At 46.5% G+C, this 15502-nt stretch overlaps 1 long non-coding RNA gene across 1 annotated transcript; it reads left to right on the top strand.

Annotated features, from left to right (window-relative positions):
* Window positions 1–1244: 1244 nt before the first annotated feature.
* On the top strand, window positions 1245–7984 carry LOC135896549 (uncharacterized). The gene is made up of 4 exons (XR_010562738.2): window positions 1245–1483; window positions 3782–3867; window positions 4469–4691; window positions 7883–7984. It is a non-coding gene; the product is annotated as an uncharacterized lncRNA (long non-coding RNA).
* The last annotated feature ends 7518 nt before the right edge of the window (window positions 7985–15502 follow it).

The following is a 15502-nucleotide window of genomic DNA, read 5'->3' as shown; positions in this document are numbered from 1 at the left end:
AAAAATAGTGCCTCATTTTGTTTAGGCGTTGATTATCATGATGAATGCGGCGGAGGTTGAGGGAGTACGCTTGAAGGTACGTTTTTATGCCGTTGATCTCCATAACACCGTAAATACGCAAAGCGATGTCACAGAACACCCGATCATTGTGTGTTCTCCGTCATCGCTTGTTTGCTGTACGCCTACTAATTCTTCATTTCTTCAATTGTTGTATCCTCCTTTTGTCCTTGTTCTCTTGTGCTTCACTTACAGTATGTCGTTCCGTCAGCTGTAATGCGCATTTGCCAAACCAATACGTTTGATAAGACGCAGTGGTTGTCATAATTTCACTACACATGTATTAAGCTGGCACATATATGGTTCAGATACAGATGCCTGTATGCGGACTTGCACGACGTTGATGCGGAGATTAGGATAATTATGACAGAGGCAGCTGACGGCCGTAAGCTGTTGCATTCTTTCCGCCAAACTACGCGGCCTGGTAGTGCTGTAAAGATACTGTATAAAAGTGACACGCGGTGACAGGGAAATTATTATACTTAGCAGCCGACCGTACGTTTTGTAGCTTAGGTCTTCTTTCTGGTGCGTTTGTGCTACCCTTATTAATGAGCCATTTCATGTTCTTGACTATGTAACCGCGTTTGTGTGGATGCGTAGACGTGTGCTTTTTGTTGTACTTGTAAAATGCAAATAAAATATTTTCAGGCTTACTCAATCTTTGGTGTCGTGTGCGTTTATTCCAGTCGAGGCCATCGTGCCACCTGGAAACCGCATTTTGTCAGTAGCCCTACACGAAATGCAACAGCTGGAGCGCGGCGGCACAACTCGGCGTAACGGCGGCGTAATAAACGAAAAACAGCTCGGGATGCCCTTAAAAGTCAGTTCAGAGTGTGCCTTAACTCGATATGACTCAGCGCTACATGTATTCTGCGCCTCGATCGTGCCCCCGCCAGTTTGGTTGCTGTGTGGCAAACGTAGCGCCTACTTAATATAGGCGCTACGTTTGCTACACAGCAACTAAACTGGCGGGAGCACGATCGAGGCGCAGAAGCCAGAAACCCAGTAAAACCACAGAACAGCTGGTAAAGCGTGTGCAAAACCCCGTTTCCGTTTCCTGTTGTACAGCGCCACCCGTGGTCACATACTTTAGTTCACGACGCCACCGCTACGCTTATTTCCGTAGCACTGTGGAAGGTACAGTTTCCCTTCTCTAAGTTTGTATAGGTGTTCTGTGGTTTGGCATTCGTTTTCGTCGCCATTTTGCTTTTTTTCGTGTCTCCGTGTGTACGTTGTGTGCGTCGTGAGCTCTAAGCATGCGTGTGCGTTGTGATCTGCTGTTGCGCGGACAAGAGACATTTTTGCCAAGAGCGTCGGAGACGAAAAGCTGAATGTGCCCGTCCGTCCACTGGCTGACGCGGAGGTATGCCACCGACTGGGCTGCGTGGAAGCGTGCATGAAGAATGGAGCGCCGGCTGACCCGACGGTAAGCACGTTTCTTGTCTGTTCGGCAACGTTCTGACTGGTGTCGTAGAAGTCGCGGGGCGCTTTTTTTGTCTCTGGGTGTACGTCGCTCGCGCTGTGTGAGTCAACCACTCCGAACTGTATGTCTGATTCACGCGTGGTGCACCGCGTCGGTGTTTCAAAACATTTCGTGCCGGGCCGGTCCCGGGTGCATGTGTAGCGTGTTGCATGCTCATTCGGTCCATCGAGCGCCAAGGTGGGGTCATGTCGTCTGTTTAAGCTGTGTATTTAGCAGCTTGGCCTATTCGTCTGTACTACACGGTAGCCAAGTTTATCGCGAACTGAAATGCACGAAAACACTTAAAACAAGCGCGCCTGTACCTGTCTTGTCATGGTCGTCCCCACCCGTCGCGGTAGTGTTGCACCACTGACCTTGAGGCCGCAGGTGCAACTCCGGCTGCGGCAGCCGGATTTCGATGGGGCGAAATGCAAAAAACGCTCGTGCTTGGATATGGGTGCTTGTTAAAGGTCGGGGTCGTGGTCAAATTTAATTCAGTTATACACTGCCGCGTGCCTTGTAGTGAGATCGTGGCTTTGGATAGTAAAATCACAGTATTTGAACGTTTAACTTGCTTGACCCTGTTTTAAGTATTACCGTTGCAGCAGGACCCATGCACAGCCGTTTATATGAAAATCTAATTGGCGGACCGTCTTTTCCTTGTATTGTCATCAAATAATCATGCAGAAATGTCGTGGCCGATATCGTGTCATGTCTAATAAACGCGGATCGTCCTCAAAAAGAGGCTGGTTGATCGTTCGCGAATCGAATGCTACCGTGTTGTAAAAAAGTAGAAAAAAAAATGCCTAAAGCGCATGTGATTGACGCCACCAGTTAGTTTCTCTCTCAGCCCTGGGTATCTTTTTCATGTTGCAAAATTATTTCTGTGAAGTTATTTGTGTGCTCTGGATATTTTAAAGAACAAGATTTTACTCAAACCTGTAGTGTATTACAGAAAAAGACTTGTTAATCCGGTGTTACTATAAATATATGCCTTCTTGCAATAAAGAAAAAAGGTTATGAAAGCATGCAAGCCTCTGAATACGAGAGAAAAGATGCAACCTTTAGACCAAATCTGGGTTATTTTTCCCTTCAGAGCGCCCAAATTTTTACTTGTATGTTCGCACAGAAAAGTGCCTTGTCATAAAGATGTCGTAATATCAGACACTTTCTTTCGAAATTTTTTTTTTCTTAACCGCCCTGTGAAAAACTGTTGGTAAAAGAATTTGGTTCTTGCTATTTCAGTATACCTAAAACATATGCAGTGGACAATAAAAACATTCAACTAATTCATTCAGTCAATAAATAAAATACATTGCTAACACAGTAGCTGGTAGCAAGAAACACTTGGTTACATAAGCATCAAGCACTTATATACATTTTTTATTATTGGTGGCATTTCACTGTGTAGCTGATATGTAATACTGCATTTATAAAATACTTTAAATACTGTCATCCACAGCATCTGGAGAAGAATGCAGGGCACATTGTGTCTGACACTGGTGCAAACTTGCGTGACACATCAACAGCAGGCAACAATCTTACACCATCTATTTAATGGTTTCTGAGAATATAACAAAGGATCTTTAAGGCCCTTCCCTGCATGTGCGAATCTACTTTGCCACACCGAATAAACAGTGCTAACATAACAAGAACCAGTTGAACATGCCCTTCCACATCGAACGCTCCTGTGTACACGCCCTGTAATATTTATGGAAGTATAGGTGTCGAGGCCCTCTAGCCGGTTTATGTATGGAACTCCATGACTCGGGACAAAAAGGCACACTGCAGCAGTGTATGGTCTGGTAGTATTCAATCCGTACTAGAATTTATGAGGAATATTGAATACTGAAGCATATTTTAAACAACTTAGATGTATTGATCATACTGATTTGTTCCCTTTTGCTGCTTGAAAGAAATACCCATAATTTTTTTGTAATAATTTTGTGGATAAACATGCCTGTTCTTGAATTCAAAACTATCTGTGCAGCATGTGTGAAGACCTGCAACACTTTAATGGAAGGCTTCTCGGCTTCACTCGACTATCACGAAGTGTCATGCATCCGACTCATGTTAAATGCCAGGCTCGCCAAATCACGCATCAGTGACTGATGCACAAAAAGAACCGAAGGGTCGCAAAATTCATTATTAAGTGTGACATATTTCGCTGCATAAGGAAGTAGCATTTGGTGCTTTATCGCTGAAATGGTTGAAGTACATATTACTTTTATTCAGCGGTTGTATTGCTTTCTCATTATGCAGAAGCTGGCAAGAGAGTGAAGAGGCTACGAAAAATCCTCAACAACATCGAGAGCAAGCCAGAAGAACCAGTAATTGCTTGCACACAGGTACGCTTATTGTGTGCTGCCAGTTGTTCTCCCTTCTTTCTTTTGCTTTCTTTTTTGGCAATATAGTGCACTTGAAATGATTCCGTGAACAAAGCATGATTAAATAAGTGTTTCCCAACTTCTGGCCCCTGGAATCACTTGACATAGCGAAAGGGATCTGTATGGATCACTTAAAGATTTGCAGTTGATCTTGCGATGTGTGACTATGACTAAAATTGATACCTGGGCAGCATGATGGCAGGTAACAAGCCGTTGCAGGAAAGTTGCTGGTGCTGTATGCTATTTAGCAATAATTAACAATAATCGTGTACGAGAACACGCTCACTGACGACAGCTTGTGTATCTGTGGGCAACCAGCCGGCAACTACTAAGTCCACCTCTGAACAACTTATATTTGTTCGCACATGTGCTGCAGTGTCAGTAACTGCAAGCAACTGTAAAAAAAAAATGCCTCTGCAATGCAAACCACGCAACGGGGCGGCAAGACATTTATTTTTCTTCTGCTGTCATTTATGGCTTGTCCTTTTGATGATAAATTGTTCACCTTTATGCTCTGTGTGATCAAAAGTGAGCTTTTAAAGTGTCGCTTAATTTTCTACAGGTTGACATTGGTGGTCGGACGCTGATTGATAAGAACATCCTCGATCGGCTGAGCCAGGCCTCTGACTGTACCAGTGGCCGTGGAAAATTCGTCAGGGCACTTTTGCACCACGTCTTTACTGATGATGGGCTCCACAGCAAGCCGCTGTTTGGGGGAAGAGCTGCCTACGTGGTGAGACGGTTCAAGAGGAGGCCCTCAACACTGTATGCGTGGAGACCGATAGGTGTGTACGCTATTTTAATAGTCATGTAGTCTTAAATAATGAAATCAGAACATGCATATAAGTTGAAGAAAGGCTATTTCTACAAACTGTACTGTTAGCAACTGGATGAAGTATAGTAAGTGTTCCTAATATTTGCTGTAGAAAACAAATAGTTCCCTTCTTTCATTATTTACATTATGGCCACAAAGTTATGCACAAATTTTAGAGGCCTGATAAAAGAAATGATTGGTTGAGCTATAGATTGATCACAGCTGCTTAAAAGATACTGATGGGCTAGTTGGTGAGCCATGATATTGAAGCAGCACACTTACATCTGACACATACGCGTACACATAGAAAGGACATACACAGGCGCTGGACTGCACATTCTGCAATATTGCCTAAAGACGACCCGTCTTTTGTAGTGCCACTTGAGAAGCACACGTGCTCTGATGGCAGTGAGGTGTGACAAGAGCGAAAGTAAAACACACAAAAAAACACAAATAAAGGTGACATTTTTGGATTCCCACCCTGAGTAATCAGTCTAAATATCGGCACGCTTTTTCAGAGAATGATACCAAGGTGCAACCGATAGACCTATCTTTCCATTTGTCAGTTTCTGTTGCTTTGTTGCGTTCCCTGCGCAAAACTACCGTATCTTTCAGGACAGGTTTGCAGCCCCAATCCTTGCAATGAAAGGCTAAATTACTTGTATCTTTAGCCGTGCAGGGATAAATGTGCTCATTTAGCCTTGTAAATTCAAGCACCTGCATGTCTGCCCAGTGTATGCCTTGTTACAGGACAGAAGGCTCCTATAAACCACTCCGTCTGCACAAGTGACATAGAGCTTTCGATGGTTGACTGCACAGGGACTTGTTCTTTCTTTTTGTGCCATTCACCTTTTTGCACAGGATCGACAACTGCACAGGTGTGGTAAACACTACATCAACGCCTGCCTTTGACCTATCTTTTGCAGATTGTGGGACATTGTGTGTACATAAGGTATGACTGCGTTCTCTTGACAGTCCTTGTGACTGCAGTGGATCCGCTCACTTTTTTATGTTTAGTAACCTGAAACGTATCAAGAGCTTCGATGGATACCTAGGGCTCCTGAGGCGGGTTACCTTGTTTGTGAAGCTGGTTTCACATTTGTGATGGAATGATTTTTGCAGTGCGTTAAGAAAGCAAGAGCGGACAATCGCCCTCTTCACAAGCTTTGAATGGGCCGATTGGTAGGGAAGGACAGATTTGTTGCTCCTTGGTTCATAATACCAACATACACACCAATGCAGTGTTTTATAAATGCATCACGTCATTGTTACTAACACATAAGCTACCTGTCAGCGGTTTTATTAGGTTTTTAGACTTTGGTGCATATGTATCCTCTGATCAAATCTGTTGGTCTTATGAGCCAAGGAGCAACAAAGCTGCCCTTCCCTACCACTCGGCCCATTCAAAGCTTGTGAAAAGGATGACTGTCCGCTCTTGCTTTTTTAACACACTGCAAAAAACATGCCATCACAAATGTGAAACAAGCTTAGCAAACCAGGTAACCTGCCTCAGGAGCTCTGGGTATTCATCGAAGCTCTTGATCAGTTGCAGAATGCTTACATAAGAAGACAGAAAAGACTAGCGGATCCACACACAGTCACAAAGCATTACAAGCTGGTCATGCCTTATGTACTCACAATTTCCCAAATCTGCTAAAGATAGGTCACAGGGCTGGCATTGATGTGGTGTTTTGCGCGCCTCTGTGATTGTCGAGCCTGTGCAAAAAGGGGAATGGCGCGAAAAAAGGAACAAGTGCCTGTGCAATCAACCACTGAAAGCCATGTGTGAATTGTTCAGAAAGAGTGGTTTATAAGCTCCCTCTGTCCTGTAACAAGGTATACATTGGGCAGACGGGCAGGTCCTTGAGTGCAAGGCTAACTGAGCACAACTATCACTACATGGCTAAAGATTCAGATCATTGGGCGTTTCATTGCAAGGATTGTGGCTGCAAACCCATACTGAAAGATACGGAAGTTGTGCGCAGAGAACACAAAAAGCAAACGGGAATTTCTTGAAGCAATAGAAATTGACAAATGGAAAGATAGGTGTATCAGTTGCCCCTCAGTATCATTCTCTGAAGAAGCTTGCTGCTATCTTGGACTTTGGTTATTCATAGAGTGGAAATCCAAAAATTTCATCTTTATTTGTGTTCTTTGTGCATTTTATCCTGGCTCTTGTCTCACCTCACTGCCATCAGGGCATGCACGCTTCACAAGAGACACTATAAAAGATGGGTCTTTGAGCAATAAAGCAGTAGTTGCAGTCCGGCACCTGTGTATGCCCTTTCTAAGTGTACGTGTCAGATGTAAGTGTGCTGCTTCAAGATCATAGGTGGCCAGATAGCACACATATGTTCCTAGGTCGACTTCTGCACCAGCTATTTCTGATGGCACATTTTAATATATGCTCGGCGATTTGCTATGTGCTGGCTATCTTATAGCTTTGTTTCTTTACTAAGAAAAGCCTGCACTATTTTTCAAGACTTCTTGGGTTAACTTAGCGCTTATTGTTATTATAAAGTGTCAAATATATATGTTGCATGAAAGGTTCACTCTAGCAGGAACTTAGTGAATGCACAGAGAGGAAGAGCCCCATCACATTCGTGTGACAGTCACGTTGAGCATGGAGCTGATTTAGTTCATTTGCTGCATGTCTGACCACCACTGCTGTCATGTGTAAGCAGCAGGCTGCACCTACTTTAAAGATGAATGTTTTCTCTTAAACCAATTAAAGGGTGACAGGAAGTAGTAAATTCCAGATGCAATGTTTTCGCTTGCTATGTTCAAGCTTTGCATTGCCATAGTGACCATCAGATAATTTAAAGCATAATGCTATTTGTAATAACATTTAATCAAGGATAAAACAAAAATATTACAGGATTTTTTGGGCAGATAATTCGAGCATGAAGCTAGTTAAATCTGCATAGAAGCTCACTTGTATACTTTTTGTCTAGCAGCTTGTACAAAGCTCTTACCACATTTACCGTGACTCCTTATACTGTTATTATAGCTCCTTATACAGAACATCAGTAGTACATGGATTAAACATGAAAGCTTCTAGCAGATATTTATTTCTTAGTTTTGTTGCTTAAATAATCACTATTGCCTGCTAATTTAATTTGCCAGAGCTGCACATTGTTTCATTTACTCGTATGTTTCCAGGATACACCTGCTCAGTTGCCGGCAGCCAGTGTTCCATACATCAAGAAGAGCCTATCCTTGCTTTCGTGATAAATAAAATGAAGTAAGACCATGCCTTTTTATATGCCTTCTTGTTTGTTACTGCTGGCTGCACCTCATATTCAGCCTCAGTAAGCATCTTACATGAAGTCATTGCATTGAGGACTAAATGCAATGACAACTTCATGAAGATACTGCGCAATACAATGACAACCCAGTGGAAGAACACTACAATGAAAATCCAATGAAGATCCCATGAAAAAACAACACAATAAAAATACCATGGAGACCCCATGGAAATACCACACCATAATACTCCCATGGAAATACAATGGATTCACGGTGGCCACTTTTCCATGATCTCTCAACAGATCCTCCATGAAATGCCAATGGAATTTCCACAATTTTTCTGTTGATGGTACAATAATATATCGATGGAAAATCAGTGGATTTCCAACAACATTTTTTGTAAGGGATCGCGTGAGCCCAGTGAGAGGAGGCCAGCAAAAACATTTGGGCAAGGCGCGCCCATGATGCCGACAGTTAACAACGTCGCACTATCCCGCGTAATACGAGTGGCTAAATTGATAAGATTTTCAGAGGCATAGGTATTTATTATGTTTTTAAGTTCAGTACATCAGCGTAATTTTCTAATATGTTAATGTTCAAGTTCCATTATAAGAAACTTAAAACCAGTGTAAATAATTTAGAAGTTCATCTATAAATTGAAGAAATGAAGTTTTATTACCACAAGGAGGCCTATGTACATCAGAGACGTAAAACGATTTCAAACATACAGTAAGAGAATCTACGTGCTCATTACTAATGGTAAGAATTGAGATGATATCGCAGAGGAGATGTTTTCCAAAATACATAGCCTCTGCCACCGCGCCCACTAGTTTGTGTTAGACCTTGGTATATGTACTATATTGTTACGTGTAGCTGTAGCCCAATGCTATATACAATTTACTTAGAGGAAGCTAACTGAAGGCCACAAGGGCGACGCTATATCAAGCGGGTCCACGTCATCTTCCTCTTCTTCAGTGCAGCCACACTGTGGTGGCTGTTTCGTAGCATCACCCGCGGCAGTATAGAAGCGCCGTCCCGGTGCTTAATCTACACTCTAAGAAGATTTCCGGGAAAACGGGAGTAACTGCGCCGTTAGTCCTAAAAAGGGCGCTTTCGTCCCTAAAGGGAGTAACTGCGCGGATGTGCGTGCCGTGTGCAAATTTCGGACAGTAAGTGGTTAGTCCCTGGTCGGAAAGAGAGCAACGGGAGGACGAACGGCAGCAGTTACTCCCCATGCACTCCGCTGTTTTCGTGCGTGTCGTGGAGTGATGCGGCAAAAACGGTATTGTCTATAAATCGCGAATAGTTCGTGCATTGTCTATTGAACTACATGCAAAGCAGCACTTTGCCTCTTCGTGAGAAAATTGCGTGAAATTTAAAGTTGGAATGGGATGAGCCATGCCCTTCGTGCGCACACCATAAGTGAGCGATACACAATAAACGGGCAAGTAATTGATAGACTGCCAGATTTTGCTGGTCAATAGTACCTAAGTCCCTTTCGTTCCAAGGAGATTACGAACTTAACTGAAGTGATGTGTAGCGCAAACGGGAAACACTAAGCGACAGAGCAATAGTCCATCTCTGTCGTCTTAGGTGCCCCGTTTGAGCTCGCTACACGTTTACATCGTGTAGTGCCTCAGTTTAAAGCACCCTAAGAATACTCGGGCAGATCTCTTTTCGCACTCGCTTATGGTTGCAAGTGCACTCAACGTTACACTCTCCCCGCACAGCGTACACAAAATGCCGAGTCGCTTTTACATTGCTGCACCTGCATTCCCATGCTTAACTTGTCTCAATTTCCTACACCGGGCAACCAATCTGCCGTGGTTTTTTTTTTCCTTTTTTCGCGAAAGTGCTGCGTATGTGTGTACGCTGTGCAGGAACCTCCGCCAGACTGGATGCACTTGTTGGATGCATGTGTGTGTTTGCCTGAGTTTTAAGTGTGTAGTTGTGTCCACTTTGTAATACACCTTCAGTTTTCTTTTCCATGTAATAAAGAAAAAAAAACAATCTGCCGTGGTGCAGTGGTTAGAGTAGCTGACTTGTGAGCGCGTGGATGTCAGTTCGAATCCTACTTTCGGGCACCTTTTTTCTTCTTTATTTTCAGCTCAGTAATCATTTTTATTAGGGTATAAATGCCTAATTTTATTAATTCCATCTTTGCGGAGCATCGGAAATAATGACCGTTAATCCCTTTAGGAGCATCGGAAAAGAGCAACTGTAAGTCCTCGGAGGAGTAACGGCATGGGGAGTAACAGTTCATCCCCTCGCACTTACCCCCTAAAGGGAGGAATGGTTGTGGCAGATCAGTTGCTCCCCTAAAGGAGTAACCTCAATACTCCATTTCCTCCTTTTCTTCTTAGAGTGTACACATCCGCGGTGAAAGGTGTATGGAATGGCTTTAGTCTCGCCACGTGAACGATGTAAGTTGCAGCCGACAGTGATGCTGAGAGGCCGGCGGGGACAACTTCATACGTGACATCGGTCACTTGTCGCAGCACACAGTATGGGCCAGTGTAGCGCGGCAGCAGCTTTTTGAAAAGGCCCACACGTCGAATGGGTGACGAGAGAAGCACCAGAGAACCCAGAGTAATGTGCACGTCGTGATGGTGGCAATCATAGAGGTGTCTCTGATGCTCGTGTGAGGCCTCGAGGTGGGTGCGGGCGAGCTGGCGCGCGTGGTCGGCGTGTGCGATCGTGTCGCGGGCGTATTCAGTGGCTGAACGTAAGGCCGAGGGCAACGAAGTGTCTAAGGGGAACGCCGGTTCTCCGCCATATAGGAGATAGAATGGTGAATAGCCGGCGGTGTCGTGGCGCGGTGAATTATACGCGAACGTCACATATCGTAAGTGCAGATCCCAGTCATGGTGGTCGGTCGCAACGTACTTCAAAAAGCATGTCCGTGATGGTCCGGTTGAGGCGCTCCGTGAGGCCGTTGGTCTGTGGGTGGTAGGACGTGCTGAACTTGTGCTTTGTCGAGCAGGAGCGGAGGATGTCCTCGACCACTGCCGACAGAAAGCTGCGGCCACGGTCAGTGAGTAATTGACGCGGAGCCCCATGCACTAAAATGAGGTCATACAGCAGAAAGCCAGCAACGTCAGTAGCACAACTTGTCGGAAGGGCTCTGGTGATTGCGTACCGCGTAGCATAATCAGTAGCGACGGCGACCCATTTATTTCCGGATCCCGCCTGAGGAAATGGTCCAAGCAGGTCTAGATCAACACGGAAAAAGGGTTCCGGTGGGATGTCGATCGGCTGGAGACATCCAGCTGCAGGTGTGGAGGGCTTCTTCCGGCGCTGACAGGGCTCACAAACGCCACCGTAGCACCGCACGGAGCGCGCGAGACCCGGCCAAACGAATCGACGTCGTACACTGTCGTATGTCTGCGAGACGCCCAAGCGTCCAGGCAATGGAGCGTCGTGAAGTTGTTGGAGGACAGTCGAACGCAGGTGCGATGGAATTACGAGCAGAAGGTCAAGGCCGTGTGAATCGAGACTGCGGCGGTATAATGTCCCCTCCTTAAGGAGAAACATCCGGAGAAAGGCGTCGCTAGGCGTTGACTCCAGATCGTCGATGAGGGCTCGTAATGAAAGATCGCGGCGTTGCTCGTTGCCGATTTCAAGCAAGTCGGACGCAGAGAAAACGCAAGCGATGGCGTCCGCATGAGCCGGTTCGTCGACGGGGTAGCGGGACGAAAAATCGGAATCCTGGTGCAAGCGTCCCATCTTATACACCACGGAGAAGGTATATTCTTGCAGGCGTGACACCCAGCGAGCGAGTCGCCTCGTGGAGTCCTTAAGCGAGGATAGCCAGCAGAGCGCGTGGTCATCAGCGATGACACAGAAGCGGCGTCCGTAGAAGTATGGAGGAAACTTCGCAACCGCCCACACAAGAGCGAGGCACTCGCGCCCTGTGATTGGATAATTGCGCTCGGCGGGTGACAGAAGTCGGCTGGCATAGGCTATCACATGATCATGTCCACGCTGGCGTTGTGCTAACACTGCTCCTATGCCGTGACCACTGGCATCAGTTCGAACTTGCGCTGAGGCAGACGGGTCAAAGTGGGCCAAAATTGGAGGCGCGGTAAGGAGAGTAGTAAGCTGCGAAAAAGATGCGGCATGGTCAGGACCCCAAGAAATTGGGGCGTCTTTCTTCAACAGGTCGGTAAGGGTACGTGCTATGGTCGTAAAATCCTCCACAAAGCGTCGGAAATAAGAGCACAGCCCTACGAAACTACGAACGTCCTTGGTAGATTTCGGAACTGGAAAGTTTGTAACGGCGCAAATTTGGTCCGGATCAGGTCTCACGCCTCGGGCGTCCACGAGTTCTACAAGGATGGTGATTTGGCGGCGAGCGAAGTGACATTCAGCTGGAGACCGGCGCGTGAAGCTGCCGGCGAGCGAAGTGAGTTCAGCTGGAGACCGGCGCGGCCGAACACGTCAGAAATCGCTGAAGGACGGTCTAGATGCGTGTAAAAAGTGGGCGAATAAATGATGACGTCGTCCAGATAACACAAACTGGTGGACTACTTGAACCCCTGAAGCAAAGAGTCCATCATTCGTTCGAAGGTGGCGGGCGCGTTACAGAGACCGAAAGGCATCACCTTGAACTGATAAAGGCCGTGACGGGTAACAAATGCAGTCTTCTCTCGGTCCATGTCGTCGACGGATATCTGCCAGTAGCTGGACCGTAAGTCGATAGAAGAAAAATAGGTGGCACCGTACAGGCAGTCGAGAGCGTCAACAATACGTGGCAAAGGGTACATGTCCGTTTTTTTTTTGGTCAGTGGCGATAATCTACGCAAAAACGCCACGTTCCATCCTTTTTGACAAGCACGACGGGAGAAGCCCAGGGACTACAGGAAGGCTCGATAATGTCCTTTGCAAGCATCTTTTTGACTTCCTGTTGGATAACAGCTCCTTCGGATGCAGAGACACGGTATGGACGTCGGTGAGTAGGAAAAGGAAGGAAAAGGATGCGCTAGAGGGGCGAGGGTGGTAATCAGGAGAATAGCGCGTCGGAGAAGTCCAGCGGCGGTGGCAGTAAGAAGAGCGCGGTGGGGACGTGCGTAGAGAGAGAGGTGCTGAGCGTACGGAACGAATGGATTGCAGGCCGATGTTGGACAACTCTTGACGGACGACGGCCTGTATCAAGGAGATTTTCACCGAAGAATGATCAGGTGACGGGAATGAAGGGGCCGCCGGTTGTGCCGCTTCGACCTCACGACGAATGATGCGGGTCAAGTTGTCACATCACGACGGCTGGTGGAAGAGGTCGTCACAGGATGACGTAGCAGCCGTGTTGGGAAGTCGCGTAATGTGCTAGTATACCCAGCTGCTTTTAGCATGCTCGTGACGGCGGCACTCCTTGAGGATCGTATCGATGCTGGTGACGTTCGTAAACACCAGTAAATTGAAGGCGTCGTCAGCAGTGCCTTTGAGGACGTGATTAACCTTCTCGTCCTGAGACATGGTCGGGCCAGCCTTGGCACAAAAGGCCAACACGTCGAGAATGTTCGACACGTAGGACTCGGTCGACGTCTGTACACGTGTGGCAAGGTTTTTTTTGCATTGACTTGACGATCAAACGGATTGCCAAAAAGGTCACGGAGCTTCTGTTTGAAGAGGTCCCAGCTCGAGATCTTCTCTTCGCGAGTCTGGAACCATGCAAGTGGAGCTCCGTCGAGGTAGAAAAGAACGTTCGCAAGCATAATAGTCGGATCCCACCTGTGACTGGTGCTGACAGGTTCGTATATGCGGAGCCAGTCGGCAACATCAGGACTGCCGACTCCGTTGAAAGCACCATGATCCCGAGGGGGGGGGGGGACGGCGACGTAGGTCGGGGCTGCAGGCGGAGACGGTTGTGTAGTTGAAGTGCCGCCAGCAGGAGCCGAAGTTGCACTGTCGCCGTTGCGACCGCTGCGAAGCTCCATGACGGGTACGGGGAACGTCCACCTCCACCAAATTAATGTTACGTGTAGCTGTAGCCCAATGCTATATACAATTTACTTAAAGGAAGCTAACGGAAGGCCAAAATGGCGACGCTATATCAAACGAATCCACGTCGTCTTCCTCCTCTTCAGTGCAACCACACTGTGGCGGCTATTTCGTAGCAATATATACTCATCAAATTGGGGTGGATTTTCGCACTGCTTTAGCCATGTCTCAGTAAAAGGCAACATATCACATGTATAGTTGAAAATTTGAAACAATTGACGTAGTTTATCGCGTTTGTTTTTATTACTTCATATGTTTAAATGCATAATTAACATCAAGTTATTAGGATTTAGGTATACTTCTGTCGTGATGACTTTGCGCTCCGACGCTGAAACTGTGTAGCGTCGTCGATGAATTGGCTGAGCATCTCCGGTTTGGATACGGTGTTTGACAATTGACGTCTGGCCCAAGGGACAGTCATTAAGTCAAAAATCTGTCAATAAAAACAATAAGTTACGAATAGCTTCAGCTTCGCTGGCAATAGGTACAGGGCAATCATTTTTTTCAATGTCGTCGTCAAACCAACCGACGGACTTGCAATGCTCACAGTAGTCGTTGACGGCTACAGTCTATGCAGCGATCTGCTAGAGCACTGACCGTGGCTATGCATATTGCCTTTCCTAGTACTTGCTTTGCGAGGCCAACATTTACCACGGGAAACCACGTACAGTTGTCGGTAACAGTAAGTACGGTACCAGGTATGGCGAGCTTGTGCGTGAGGACGGCAGTCATTGGGGTAGAAATGCAATCTCCATCTAAAACTGGCGGTGAAGCTGACAGTTAGATCTATCTCAGGAGCTGCGGCGGCTCATGAAGAAAACTCGTCGGGATCGGTGCGCGTATTGAACATTTTGTGCCTGTATACGGACACGATCCTGCGAGAACTAGCCCTAAACAGCTTCGGTGTAAAATCAGTTGGACTTAATCGAACCTCGGATGGAGCAGGGGCATCGGAGAAGAGAGGCAGGTCAAGGCGGACAATACTTATGCAACAATCTATGAGCACAGAATGATCAGAGAAAGAGCTCATGCCAAGTATCAGGTCATGTGGACAGTAGGCAAGCGCGGCGAATAGGACGACGGTATTGCGGCCAGCAATGCTTATGGGGGCAGTACACATTCCCACCACGCCAACCGTTCTACCGTCGGTGATGCGTACGACCCGAGTGATGGCAGGTGTGAGAATTTTCTTTAGAAGAAGGCGAAGGTGAGCGCTCCTAATCGAGATGCGAGCGTCGCTATAAATGAGTGTCATTTCTGCTCCAGGTGTGTCATCAACTTGAACATCTAGAAGGTTGTGCCGTGTGGATAGCGTCAGTGAAGGATATCGCGACAAATCAGACATTGCGGCACCACGTGTAGGTGCCGTATCGTCTAACTTTGCGGCTGGGATGCTCCTTGGTACGTCGGAAAAGTAGAGCTTAACTAGTGTAACTCTGCAGTGCCTCATTTGTGGGTTTACTTTGGGCCCCCAAAGCCAAGCGGCCTAGACATATTCGGTCAATTGGCAACTCCGACATCCTATCCCATTTTAAG

The sequence above is a fragment of the Dermacentor albipictus genome, chromosome 4 (genome assembly GCF_038994185.2).
Source record: "Dermacentor albipictus isolate Rhodes 1998 colony chromosome 4, USDA_Dalb.pri_finalv2, whole genome shotgun sequence".
NCBI lineage: Eukaryota > Metazoa > Arthropoda > Arachnida > Ixodida > Ixodidae > Dermacentor > Dermacentor albipictus.
Note: the sequence above shows the minus strand (reverse complement) of the source record. Positions and strands in the feature narration are given on the sequence as shown.